The following is a 13,081-nucleotide window of genomic DNA, read 5'->3' as shown; positions in this document are numbered from 1 at the left end:
TTCCAGTATCAGAGGGGCTGCCACAAGGAAGAGGGGATCACATTGTTCACCAGAGGACCAGAGTGAAGGATGAGAAACGTTGGAAACTGATCAAAGAGAGATGCAACCTGGAATTAAGCAGAAACTTCCTGACAGTGAGGACAATCAACCAGTGGAACAGCTTGCCTCCAGAAATTGTGGGCACTCCATCACTGGAGATTTTCAAGAAGAAACTAGACCAGAGGTCCCCAACCTTTTGGACACCAGGGACCGGTTCCATGGAGAGAGGTTTTTCCACAGACAGGAGGGTATGTGGTTTTGTGTGCTGCCTGCATCCTGCAGATGGGGCTTTACTTGTTTGTGCGGACCGGTTGCTGACATGCTGCGGCCAGGTACTGGTCCACGGACCAGGGGTTGGGGACCCCTGGACTAGATAATCACCTGTCTGAGATGGTATAGGTTCTCCTGCTTGAGCAGGGGGCTGGACTAGAAGACCTCCAAGGTCCCTTCCAGCTCTATTCTATTCTAATTTAGAACCAATAAATAATGCATATATTAAGATGACATGTATAACCAATTCTTTTTGTACAATTTTAAAAGTTAATATTTAAAAAGTAATCAGTTTAACTAGGTGTGTGTGTGTTTGTGTGTTTTGTGTGTGTGTGTATGTTTGTGAGTGAGAGAGAGAGAGAAAGAGCGAGAAAGACAGACAGACAGACAAACAGACATACAAAGAAATGAATAGTTCATTAAGGTTTTGTTGTATTTGAAACATGTAGTTTTCTTACAAAACTACAATTCCCAGCATTTTCACCTTTTATTATTTGAATTTGGAATGAAATTCCAGAGAATTTTCTGTCTTTAAATATTTTAGATGTATCTGTTCACATTCCTTCCATTATCTCTTTCACAATAGAGCACTTCAGAAAATCTATTTTAGTGCAGTTTTACATTTGTGACCTACTGACCTACATTTCTGTTTCTGACTGCTACAAGTTTGTATTCCTGAAAAAGGATTTCTCTTTTCATCCACGAATTGTGTTTGATATTTTGAGATAAAAGCCATTAAAAGAATAACAATTTAGTTTAATTTGTTTTGTTCTGCCTTTTAATCAAGACCACTGTAGTCGTTTGTTATTTTAGGTACATTCTTGTTTAATTGAGAAAGTGTTTTACAGAGCTATTTGGAATTGGGGTTTTTTCCCCCTTTTTTCATTTTGGAAACATTTCTATTTGTTAATCTAGAATGAGAAATAAAATGCAGGAAGAAGCTTTACTTTATGGCTAATACATAGTGAAAATGAGAGGAAAGAAAGCTTATTGAATCTATCAGTGAGGGAAAGCAATCTTTGTCTTCTCTTGAATAATCTGTTGTTGAAATAACTATGTAGAGAGTGTAGGGGTGAAGGCATAAAAGAAAAGACCACAATCTGCCTAAAAAACAAATAATGTTTTCAAAGTGTTATCATAGACAGGGAATTTATTATATATGCATCGCTGTGTGAGCTGACTAACAACTTAATCCTTTCCCTCCAAGTTACAATCTCTAGAAATCAGTTCACCAAATACAGTAAAAAGCATAGCAAGCCAATGATGCAGAACATCAAATGTTTAAAGACATATAGACAATAATAGTATTGTTTGTGAGAGAATATATGAAGTTTTATTTAAAAATGAATCACAGGAAAATATTTCATTCACTTTCATTCTAGAGTAACTGATTGTCCATATCTGTTACAGAACTTAGGTGGCTGAATGGCTAATTCTCTTTCAGAAATGATGTCCCCTGCATATAATAGAAGCATACAAAAGAGGAATTGGGATGGTATTTTAAAGATATGACTTTCAAATTAATCCCATCAGAGAATGTATTTCTTAAGTCTATTATTTTCTGAGTTACTGCTATTTTGTTTCATACAGATTTGAGGGATCTAGTCTAACTCTAATCAGTGCAGGATCCACAATAGCAACTCTGACAAATGACTATTCAGCCTCTGCTTGAATAACTCACCAAAGTCTGTTCCATTGACAGACAGTTCATAAAACAAGGAAGTTCTTCCTTCTCTCTAGCCTGAATCTGGTTCTTTGTAGTTTAAGTCCATTCATTCTGCCTTGTTCATTGGATAAAAACAGGATAAGTCAACTTCTTTTGCTTTGTGAAAACACTTTAGATATTTGACAATATCTATCATGTCTCCCTCACCTATCCCTTCTATATGCTAAACAAGCCTTGATTCTTTAACCATTCTTCAGAGGCTTTGGTTTCTAGATCTTTCACAATTGTGATAAACCTCCTTTGAAGCTGCTCCAGTCTATCACTATTTTTATGAACAGATAATTCACCCCAATAGCACTTTTAAGAGTTTCATCATATTGTCTATAAAAATGCAGTCAACAAGAACACCCCAATCCTTTTTACATGTACTATTGCCAAGTTATGTTTTTCCATCCTATTCCTGAATTCCTGGTTAATTATCCTAGATCATTTTGAATCTCCTCCCTTTCATATAAAGTATTAGCTAATCCTTCAATGTTGTCTATTTGCAGACTCCCTTATCCAGGTCATTGATACAAATGTTGAACAGCACAGAACCAAGGACAGAGCCTGGTGGGACACACCGTCCTTCCACCCACTTCATATTTCCCACCAAGCTGAAGTAGAGCCATTGATAAGCACTCTTTGGGTATAATCATTCAGCCCACTATGAATCCATCTAACAGTAATATAATCTAACCCACATTTACTACCGTATTTTAAAGAGATTATTAATCTGTATTTTACCTGCTTTTAAACATATAATGGAAAACACAAGGCAGGAGTTTGTAATACATTAAAAAATAAATTTCAAATTAATCCCACAAGATACGTTTAGTCCTATAATTTGCTGTGCTACTGTTTGGGTGGTTTGTAATTATTAACCCACGTTGTGCTTGTTTACTAAACTATTTAGGGAACATGTGTTTATGGTGCCACTATTAGTGATTGATTTATATAGTTGCCTATTAATTATTTTTATACTAAAAAGATGTTTAATCCTGTTTCATTTGTTCTGAGTCTTCTGTGCATTCTATAAAAATGCTTTTGTAAAAATGAATAATTTGTTTTTGGCTCTCTATAATGTGGCAGATGTGATCCTTTAGATGCTAGTGGAAGTTTGTGGGGAGGTTGAGAAAGGAAGAGGAAAAAATGGCAGATGAGTCACAGGACTTCTCTTATAAATGACAACTCAGCTCAGGTGGGAAAAAAAATCTGGGGAAAATGTCTCCGAGCATTCTGACTCAGCCTGAAACTACCCACTATAAATGATGATACAAAATTTTTCCTATAATTTCCAAGGTTCTCTATTTATTCCAGATGACCATTAAAGCTACTTTATTAAAATCTAAGCAGTCTTGTGGGGGCTTAACCATGATCAAAATTTCAGCCCTAAAATATAAAGCAGGAATGGACAAAGGGCAGACTTAAAAAGCCAATTCTATGTGTTGAGTTCTCCCAAAGAGTTGGGTCATCAACATTGTGTGGGAATGGTTAGTTTGGAATTTTTCTTCTGGGTTTATATATACTGCTCAAAAAAATAAAGGGAACACAAGATAAGACATCCTACTATTAAATACAGTACATTGTGTTGTTTAAGTGTTCCCTTTATTTTTTTGAGCAATATATAATGTGTCTATTTTACTGCTTATATAGTTTTAGCATTTTTTGAAATAGCAGGAACCTATTTTCAAAAGTTTTCAACTATCATACTGAAGGGAGATCTGAATGGCAAAAAAAGAAAGTTGGGAAGAGACCCCATGAAATAAATAGTTAATCCTGTAGAAATTATGAGACAGAGAATTGTATAAAATGGAAGACAAATTCTGTGCATCTGGCAGATAAAATTGCTCAGATTCACTCCCAATGGGAGGCCAAGCATGGTGCAGGAACTGTGGAAATGCCTGGAGCAGACTTACTCTATCTAGAAAGAGTTTTATCCTGCTGGACCTGAGGAAGTGGCTATATTCTAGAATTCTCAGTGCATTAGATTATCCATTTATAAATTCTTCATGTACATCCATCTATCTTCTAAGGAAGCTTCATTTGTTCAGTTCACCCTACAGTTGTGTGAATGTCTCTTAGATTCTGTCTCTTGGACTACTGTTTACCCGGAATTAGGAGACAGCATAGGAAGTAACAATTGTGAATACCGTATGTGCAGATGGCTCTGCTGTCTTTGGGCACTTGCAGAATCATGGATGCAAGGACAGCAAGGAAGACTTACTGGGTGAAATCTTCATCTTATGTGAGTCAGCTTTGCTGGGTGGATTGCGTATGTAATCAGAAAGAATAAATACAAGGATTTCTTGTCATTAGGGGCTTCTCTCTTTTAGAGGAGCCGTCTTTGTTCAGCCGAATAAAAACGTAAAGCTTAAACGCAACTTCTGGTTTCCTGTATTTTTTATCAAGCAAAACCTCAGAACCTGCATATCATTACCTGTGCAATATTTTAAAAAGATATAAATTATTATCAACAGACCGAATAGGTATTTCTGGCACTGTTTCTATATTTCTGTTGAAGAAAAGTATAGATCTCTACAAAGTAGGCCAGGAACTCCAGAGAGACAGTACCATTGCCTTTGTTTTCTTTTGCTACCTTGAAGTTCAAACAGCATAAGTAAGTTCTTTGCAAAAGGAAGTGCAGAACTCTTTGAAGGACTGATAATACACTTACAATGCCATATAGAGGGCTTCAGTAGCACCAAGTAATAAAGGACTCAGCATGCATGTGTGGGTGTCACATCACTTTATTATGGCAGATGTTGCATCCTGGGAATACTTTTTTATTATTAGGAATTGTTTGCTGTTGAGGTTAGCAATCTGTACCTTTCTGTAGCTCACCTGCTGGCTTCAAATCCCACTAAACACATTCAGTGCCTCTTATTTATTGCTAGGAAGTTACACATTTTAATTATATAATAATGGACAACAGCATAGCTCATGTGTCAGATGGGTGTATTTCTTCACAATTGTATAAATCATAAATTGACATTAAACAGCCAGGGCTGGATTTTAAAGTTTTTTATTTCAATGGCCTAGGGTGATATAGAAAAGACAGTGATGTAATCATGATAGCTTTGGACAGAAATGGTTTTTGTTTTTTATCATTCATTCATTCTGTAGAGACACCCATCTCACATTTGTGACTCTGAGCAGCAGACTTAATTAACAACAGTAAAAAAACACAACCAATACACATAGTCCTTGACATACAACCATTCATTTAGCAACCATTCAAAGTTACAATGGCATTAAAATGTGACTTATGACTGATCCTTGCACTTACAACCATTGCAGCATCTGCATGGTCACATGTCCAAAATTTGGGGACATAGCAACCAGCATGTATTTATGATGATGGCAGAAGTTAACATGTCAGTTTATTCATGTATTAGGCTCCAAATCATAACCAGATCCCCAGGCCCATTGACAGAGACATGTCTTTAGAGCCTTTCAAAAGGCAAGCAGGACCAATCTAACCTTCAGGATGAAGGTAATACTCCAAAGGGTGGGCATTGTGTTAGAAATTGTTCTTCTTCTGGGTCCTATCAAATGACAGTCCTTAATCAATGGCAGCCATAACATGTCCTCTCTGCAAAACCTGATGGGAAGCTAAAATAACATTAATACCCTGATCTTAATTACGAGCAACCTGTCTTCCAACTCTTCTGATTTGAATAGAAAATGTGTTCAAGATGACTATGGGCTGTTTTGATTGTCTGCTGATCTCTTCTCTGTCTTTTTGCAATTCTTTCCAGTAAGCTGGATGAAATGAGGAGAAATGATAATATACCGTATTTTCCGGCGTATAAGACGACTGGGCGTATAAGACGACCCCCCAACTTTTGAGATGATTTTCAAGATTTTTCGTCTTATACGCCGAAAAATCAGCGAGCCCGGGAAGGCACACCCTCCCCTCTCACTGTGGAGGAAGCAGGGCAGGCTGGCGTCTGGCGGGAGGCGGCAGGGCAGTCCTGCGCACAATGCTGCCTCAAGAGGGAAGGACTGCCCTGCCGGCTCCCGCCCGACGCCAGACGGCTCTGCCGATGCTGCTTCAGGAGGGAAGAGCGTGAGGCGCCTGCCATGGCTCTTGAGGCAGCATCCCCGAAGACTCCTTAGGAGCCGGGGAGCGATGCTGCCTCAAGAGGGAAGAGCGTCGGTCGGGAGCCGGCAGGGCAGTCCTGCGCGCGCGCGCATGCGCAGGACTGCCCTGCCGGCTCTCGCCAGACGCCAGCCTGCCCTGCTTCCTCCACAGTGAGAGGGGAGGGCGTGTCTTCCTGGGCTCGCTGATTTTCCGGTGTATAAGACAACTGGGCATATAAGACAACCCCCCAACTTTTGAGGTGATTTTCATTGGTTAAAAAGTCATCTTATATGCCGGAAAATACGGTAATTAGCACTACAGCAGCTGGAACTCTTTTCTATGCTGCTTGGGCTGAGTTGTTTCATATTTCCCACGGATAGCTTATCTTTCAGATGGTGCACCTATATTGAAAGAGAAGTTCCTATGAGAACAACAGGGAGACATCAGGATAAATAACAAAGCAGTGCTTAATCTCAGGGGTCCCATTCATGCCAAAACTGAATCTGCATTTTTGTCTAACAATGATATATTATATATTAAATAGAAATAGAGGATAAGACTTCTTTGGACATTTCCTCACTTCTGAGTGGACAATATATGATTACTTTCCTGCTTTTATTCCTGGTCCTTACAAAATTGTCTTCCTTCCAAAATAATGTTTGAATATACAAACAGATTTTTTATAGCTTGAGTCTGCTTCAGGACTATGCTAGAATAAAGGGAGAAATACTACTTTTACATCAATATACCCATAAGGCTATCTTATTCATGGCCTAAGGTTGCAATAGAAAAATGTTGTCTGTGAATATGTGTGCTAAGAGAAGGCATCTGCAATCAGCTGAGATTTTGTCAAAAGATGCACTGTGTGAAATTATGATTTTTTTATGTATTTGCATGTGACATCACAATACAAGCAGAAAATAGAGTTTGGGTCATGAAATTGCAACACACATGTTGTAATTTGCCCCCTTGTATGCAGATACCTTGATGCTGTAGTTAGATGCAAGTTGGGAAAGGAAACAAGAATGTACAAATACTTAACTGACTGCCAAGTAATTAATCTGATTGCAAATCCTTCAGAGTAGCTAGCCTGTTGGAGAGTTATTCTAAAAAATAGTCCTATCATTATGGATTTCCCCATGTTGTTCTCTGTATTTATGCACATTTCTCCCTCATTCTGTCAAGCTTGGCGTTTATCAATTACCCAACATTTATACAATTTGTTCTTCTTATAATGGTTAGAATTATTACACTTTGGTCTGTCCTATCCTGTCAAAAAGCCACTGAATTCTTTGCACATTTTAGTCATATCTGTTTCATCCAGAACTTGATTCCTTGCAAGCCAGGAGTAGGATCAGACACTAAGGTCATGTACTTATTCTCCTTCTATTTTTTTCTGCCATGAAGGAATTAAAATCTGAATAAGGTAGGTAGTAATTATTACAAATATGAGGATACCTATAGCTGAAGGATTTCTGCAGAAGGCCCCATGTGGCCTCAAGCAGTTTACCTCATATATAGAAGATTCTCTCTCTCTCTCACTCTCTCTCTCTCTCTCTCTCTCTCTCTCTCTCTCTCTCTCACACACACACACACACACACACACACACCCTCTATACCTTTATTTCTATCATCCATGTATCTTCAATCTTGCATTTCATTGAGGATAAGGCAACATACATAGTGTTCCCATGTTATTTACTCTCAAAATCAATGGAGGGAGTTTGAGATGAAGAAGAATTACTGGTACTGACCCAAAGTCATCCAGGGAGTTTCTATGGCCACCCTCCTCATAAAGTCACAAGGCTACATTTTGGGTGCTTTCAGATAGCCTGCATTTTTGGCTGCTTGCAGTGTCCCATAGTTATGTGATCACAATTTATATTTTTGCTAAAAAGTTTACTTCTGGTTTCCAGGAAAAAACCCCATAGCGAACATACAGGTGAAACTCGAAAAATTAGAATATTGTACAAAAGTTCATTTATTTCAGTAATGCAACTTAAAAGGGGAAACTAATATATGAGATAGACTCATTACATGCAAAGCAAGATAGTTCAAGCCGTGATTTGTCATAATTGTGATGATTATGGCGTACAGCTCATGAAAACCCCAAATCCACAATCTCAGAAATTTAGAATATTACATGCAATCAATAAAACAAGGAGTGTACACAGAACAATATCAGACCTCTGAAAAGTATAAGCATGCATATGTACTCAGTACTTGGTTTGGGCCCCTTTTGCAGCAATTACTGCCTCAATGCGGCGTGGCATGGAAGCTATCAGCCTGTGGCACTGCTGAGGTGTTATGGAAGACCAGGATGCTTCAATAGCGGCCTTCAGCTCTTCTGCATTGTTTGGTCTCATGTCTCTCATCTTTCTCTAGGCCAGGGGTCAGCAACCTGAAACAGCGAAAGAGCCACTCGGAACCGGTTCCCTCACAAAAGGAAAAACTGGGAGCCGCAAAAAATGTGTGCGCATGCGCGCATGTGCAGAACAGGGTTTGACTGAAGAGTGGAGACAAGGCGAGATATGCACCTACCCTGCATATTTGAATTGATTGGTTGAACTTTTTTAGTCCCACTTTTTTTTTTGGACTGCACATGGCAGAGGACTGGGAGCCGCAGGAGACGGCTGAAAGAGCCGCATGCAGCTCCAGAGCCGCGGGTTGCAAACCTGTGCTCTAGGCAATGCCCCGTAGATTCTCTATGGGGTTCAGGTCAGGCGAGTTTGCTGGCAATCAAGCACAGTAATCCCACGGTCATTGAACCAGGTTTTGGTGCTTTTGGCAGTGTGGGCAGGTGCCAAGTCCTGCTGGAAAATGAAGTCAGCATCCCCATAAAGCTCATCTGCGGAAGAAAGCCTGAAGTGCTCCAAAATTTCCTGGTAGACGGCTGCATTGACCCTGGACTTAATGAAGCACAGTGGACCAATACCAGCAGATGACATGGGTCCCCAAATCAACACAGACTGTGGAAACATCACACTGGACTTCAAGCACCTTGCAGTGTGTGCCTCTCCATTCTTCCTCCAGACTCTGGGTCCTTGGTTTCCAAATGAGATGCAAAAGTTGCTCTCATCAGAAAAGAGGACTTTCGACCACTGAGCAACAGACCAGGTCTGTTTTTCTTTAGCCAAGGTAAGATGCTTCTGACATTGTTTGTTGTTCAGGAGCGGCTTGACAAGAGGAATACGACATTTGAAGCCCATGTCCAAGATCCGTCTGTGTGTGGTGGCTCTTGATGCACTGACTCCAGCCTCAATCCACTCCTTGTGAAAGTCTCCAACACTTTTGAATGGCCTTTTCCTGACAATCCTCTCCAGGATGCGGTCATCCCTGCTGCTTGTGCACCTTTTTCTTCCACACTTTTCCCTTCCACATAACTTTCTATTAATGTGCTTTCATACAGCACTTTGGGAACATCCAACTTCTTTTGCAATTACCTTTTGAGGCTGTCCCTCCTTATGGAGGGTGTCAATGATGGTTTTCTACACAACTGTCAGGTCAGCAGTCTTCCCCATGATTGTGATTCCTACTGAAGCAGACTGAGAGACCATTTAAAGGCTCAGGAACCCTTTGCAGGTGTTATGGCTTAATTAGCTGATTAGAGGGGGACACTTTGAGCCTAGAATATTGCACCTTTTCACAATATTCTAATTTTCTGAGATTGTGGATTTGGGGTTTTCATGAGCTGTAAGCCATAATCATCACAATTATGACAAATCACGGCTTGAACTATCTTGCTTTGCATGTAATGAGTCTATCTCAGATATTAGTTTCCCTTTTTAAGTTGCATTACTGAAATAAATGAACTTTTGCACGATATTCTAATTTTTCGAGTTTCACCTGTAGGTTCATTTAACATGAAGTATGCTTAATGACTTCTGTGAAAAAGGTCATAAAGTTAAGCAGGTCACATGATGACCTGATTGACAACTGTGACAACTTACAATTGGAATTGCAGATCTGTATCACATTCCCCTTTTTAAATGTTAGGGAAATCCAGCTCCGATCAGAACCATGGCCAATATGAGAAATGTGACACTTCGCTCCTCCTATTTTGATTTATTGCTAGAAAAATGTAGTGTTCTTCTACCAGTCATACACTTTATGGTGTCCCTATGAGGAAATCCTGCCCTGTCTGAATAATTATCAGCCTTGGTGGCCAAAGGCTCTACTTTTTTTTTTAATCCCATTTATATCCCACCCTTCTCCGAAGACTCAGGGCGGCTTACAATCTAAAGCACAACTCAATGTGCTTAGCAATAGCCTTCATTCTATGTATATGCCTGCTTATTAGGGCTTTCACCCCCCCCCCCCAAGCGGCATTATTACAAAGTCAGTTTATTGCCCCCAACAATCTGGTTCCTCATTTTACCTACCTCGGAAGGATGGAAGGCTGAGTCAACCTTGAGCCTGGTGGGATGCGAACCTGCACTAATTGCAGGCAGCTGGTGTTACTTAAGGAGGAATTAGCCCACTGCTCCACCAAGGCTCTTGAGCTCTTGGAAAGAAAGCCAAGTGCTACGCTGGGCAGAATAAAGAAATATATCAAAAATTAGTGCCACCTTGATTTTTTTAATTTTCTCCTGGGTTGATCAAGGTAGAAAATACCTGCCATTGATACATATTGAATACCCCAGCAAATAATTTGTTTATAAATAAGAGATCTAGCCGTTCAAAAAGGGTTCAGGGATCATTAAAAATTCTATAAAAATATTCTAAGAAAATTGTTTCTCCCTATACTTATATTCCATGTTTTAAGTATGCAACAATTTAAATTTTGATATACATTCATGGGGACTTAATTACATTGCAAATCATCCTGAACAATACTAATTACTCCAAACACTGAATTTTCTGATACACTTTTTAAAAATCATGAATCATGAATCATGAACTGCTGCAAATTAATGTGACATATTGTTTACTGTGTATTCTTGCCCATTTGCACTTAACCATGACACAAATATGGCCTAGCAACCCGAGTTTTCTGCATTGTCTCCACATTACCTTGAACTCACCCCCAAGAATAACAGCCCAAGAATGAGACAGACTTAAGTAGACCTTAGCTCTCTCTAGCATTAAAGTAGTATTTTCCTTGTTATTCCAATGCCATCCAAGGATTGAACTTAAGTTACACAAAATCTATTAGGCTTTGTTATCCATTACATTGGAGAAAAAGTAATGGAGTGATTCCTTGGAACATAAGCAACAGACACAGAGTAGACACTGGTAATAGCAGATTGCCTGTCACTTCTGTATAGCTTTCTGCCAACTTGGCATTTGGAGAAAGTCTATCATTTAATAAATATTCATAGGATTGTTTCAAGAGGACAATGGACTTAACATGGTAAACATTGCCATCTTCAGGACATACCTAATTTCTTCAATATTTCTTTACTACTGCCAGAGATAATTCAAGGGCCTGAGGCCTGGGGATTTGAGGGTTGTCATAAGATCTTAGCTGCTTCTTCTTCTACTGTTTCTGCTATACTGTGAGATTAAACCAAACTCATCTGAATCCTATGGAGATTTCTTGTTAAGTCTCTCTGTTGGTCAATATATTTGACATGAGAAAAAAATACAGAAATGCTGAAACCAAGAAACAGGGATAAGATTGCACTGTAATAAACAACCTAAATCTTTTTATTTAGAAGCATATGTATTACTAATGTAGCTGGATGTAAACAACTGAATATCACATTTTTGCTCTTTACATTGAAGGTCAAACACCCTAACCTCCCAAATACTTTGGTTTATAATTCCCAACTGTACACAATATTTAAGTGATTTGTATTCCAAGATATTTGCAATATAGAACACCAGACTAACCTACCTGTTATTCTGGAGATTAACAGGAATTAGAGAAGACTCCTTTTTTCTTCCACTCATTAGCTTGAAAAGTTAAGTGCATCACAGAATGTAGTAGACAAAGTTTGAAACTAACTAACATTAATGTTTTAATGCATATTAGTACTTTGGGGGGAATAGACAGTTGTAGTCCAAATGTCTTCATTCTATCCAAAGGTAAAGGTAAAGGTAAAGGTTCCCCCACACATGTGTGCTAGTCGTTTCCGACTCTAGGGGCTGGTGCTCATCTCCGTTTCAAGGCCGAAGAGCCAGCGCTTGTCCGAGGACGTCTCCGTGGTCATGTGGCCGGCATGACTAGACGCCAAAGGCGCACGGAACGCTGTTACCTTCCCACCGTAGTGGTCCCTATTTTTCTACTTGCATTTTTACGTGCTTTCGAACTGCTAGGTTGGCAGAAGCTGGGACGAGTAACAGGCGCTCACTCTGTTACGCGGCACTTGGGATTCGACCCGCCAAACTGCCGACCTTCTGATCGACAAGCTCAGCATCCTAACCCACTGAGCCACCGCATCCCTACTATCCAAAACATGCCCTCAATACACAATTAATTCAAGGTGTTAGTTATGACTTACAAAGCCCTTCATGGCATGGGTCCGGATTACCTACGGCAACACCTGCGACCGGCGTCAACTTCCCTCCATCCAGTGCGCTCCCACAGAGAGGGCCTCCTCAGGGTGCCGCCGATCAAAGAATGCCGATTGGTGACCCCCAGGGGGAGAGCGTTCTCTGTGGGCGCGCCAGACCTCTGGAACCGCTTACCGGTTGAGCTCCGGACGGCCCCCGACCTTTGCTCCTTCCGGCGCGATCTTAAAACATTCTTTTTCGAACAAGCTGGCCTGGTCTGACGGGATGGGGTTGGGTTTTTAAAACTAGTTTTAACTTTAATATGTATTGATTTTATGGGCATGATGTTTAATGGTTTTTTAATTTTTGTATTCGATTTTTATTGTGTATTGCCCTGTTCACCGCCCTGAGTCCTTCGGGAGAAGGGCGGTATAGAAATCAAATTATTAAATTAAATTAAATTAAAGATGGCTTAATTCCTGCTCACCAAGAAACAGCACAAACCTAGTTTAATATTTCTGGAAGACATGAGTTTTGTTATT

The sequence above is a fragment of the Vipera ursinii genome (genome assembly GCF_947247035.1).
Source record: "Vipera ursinii genome assembly, chromosome: 4".
Taxonomy (NCBI): Eukaryota; Metazoa; Chordata; class Lepidosauria; order Squamata; family Viperidae; genus Vipera; species Vipera ursinii.
Note: the sequence above shows the minus strand (reverse complement) of the source record.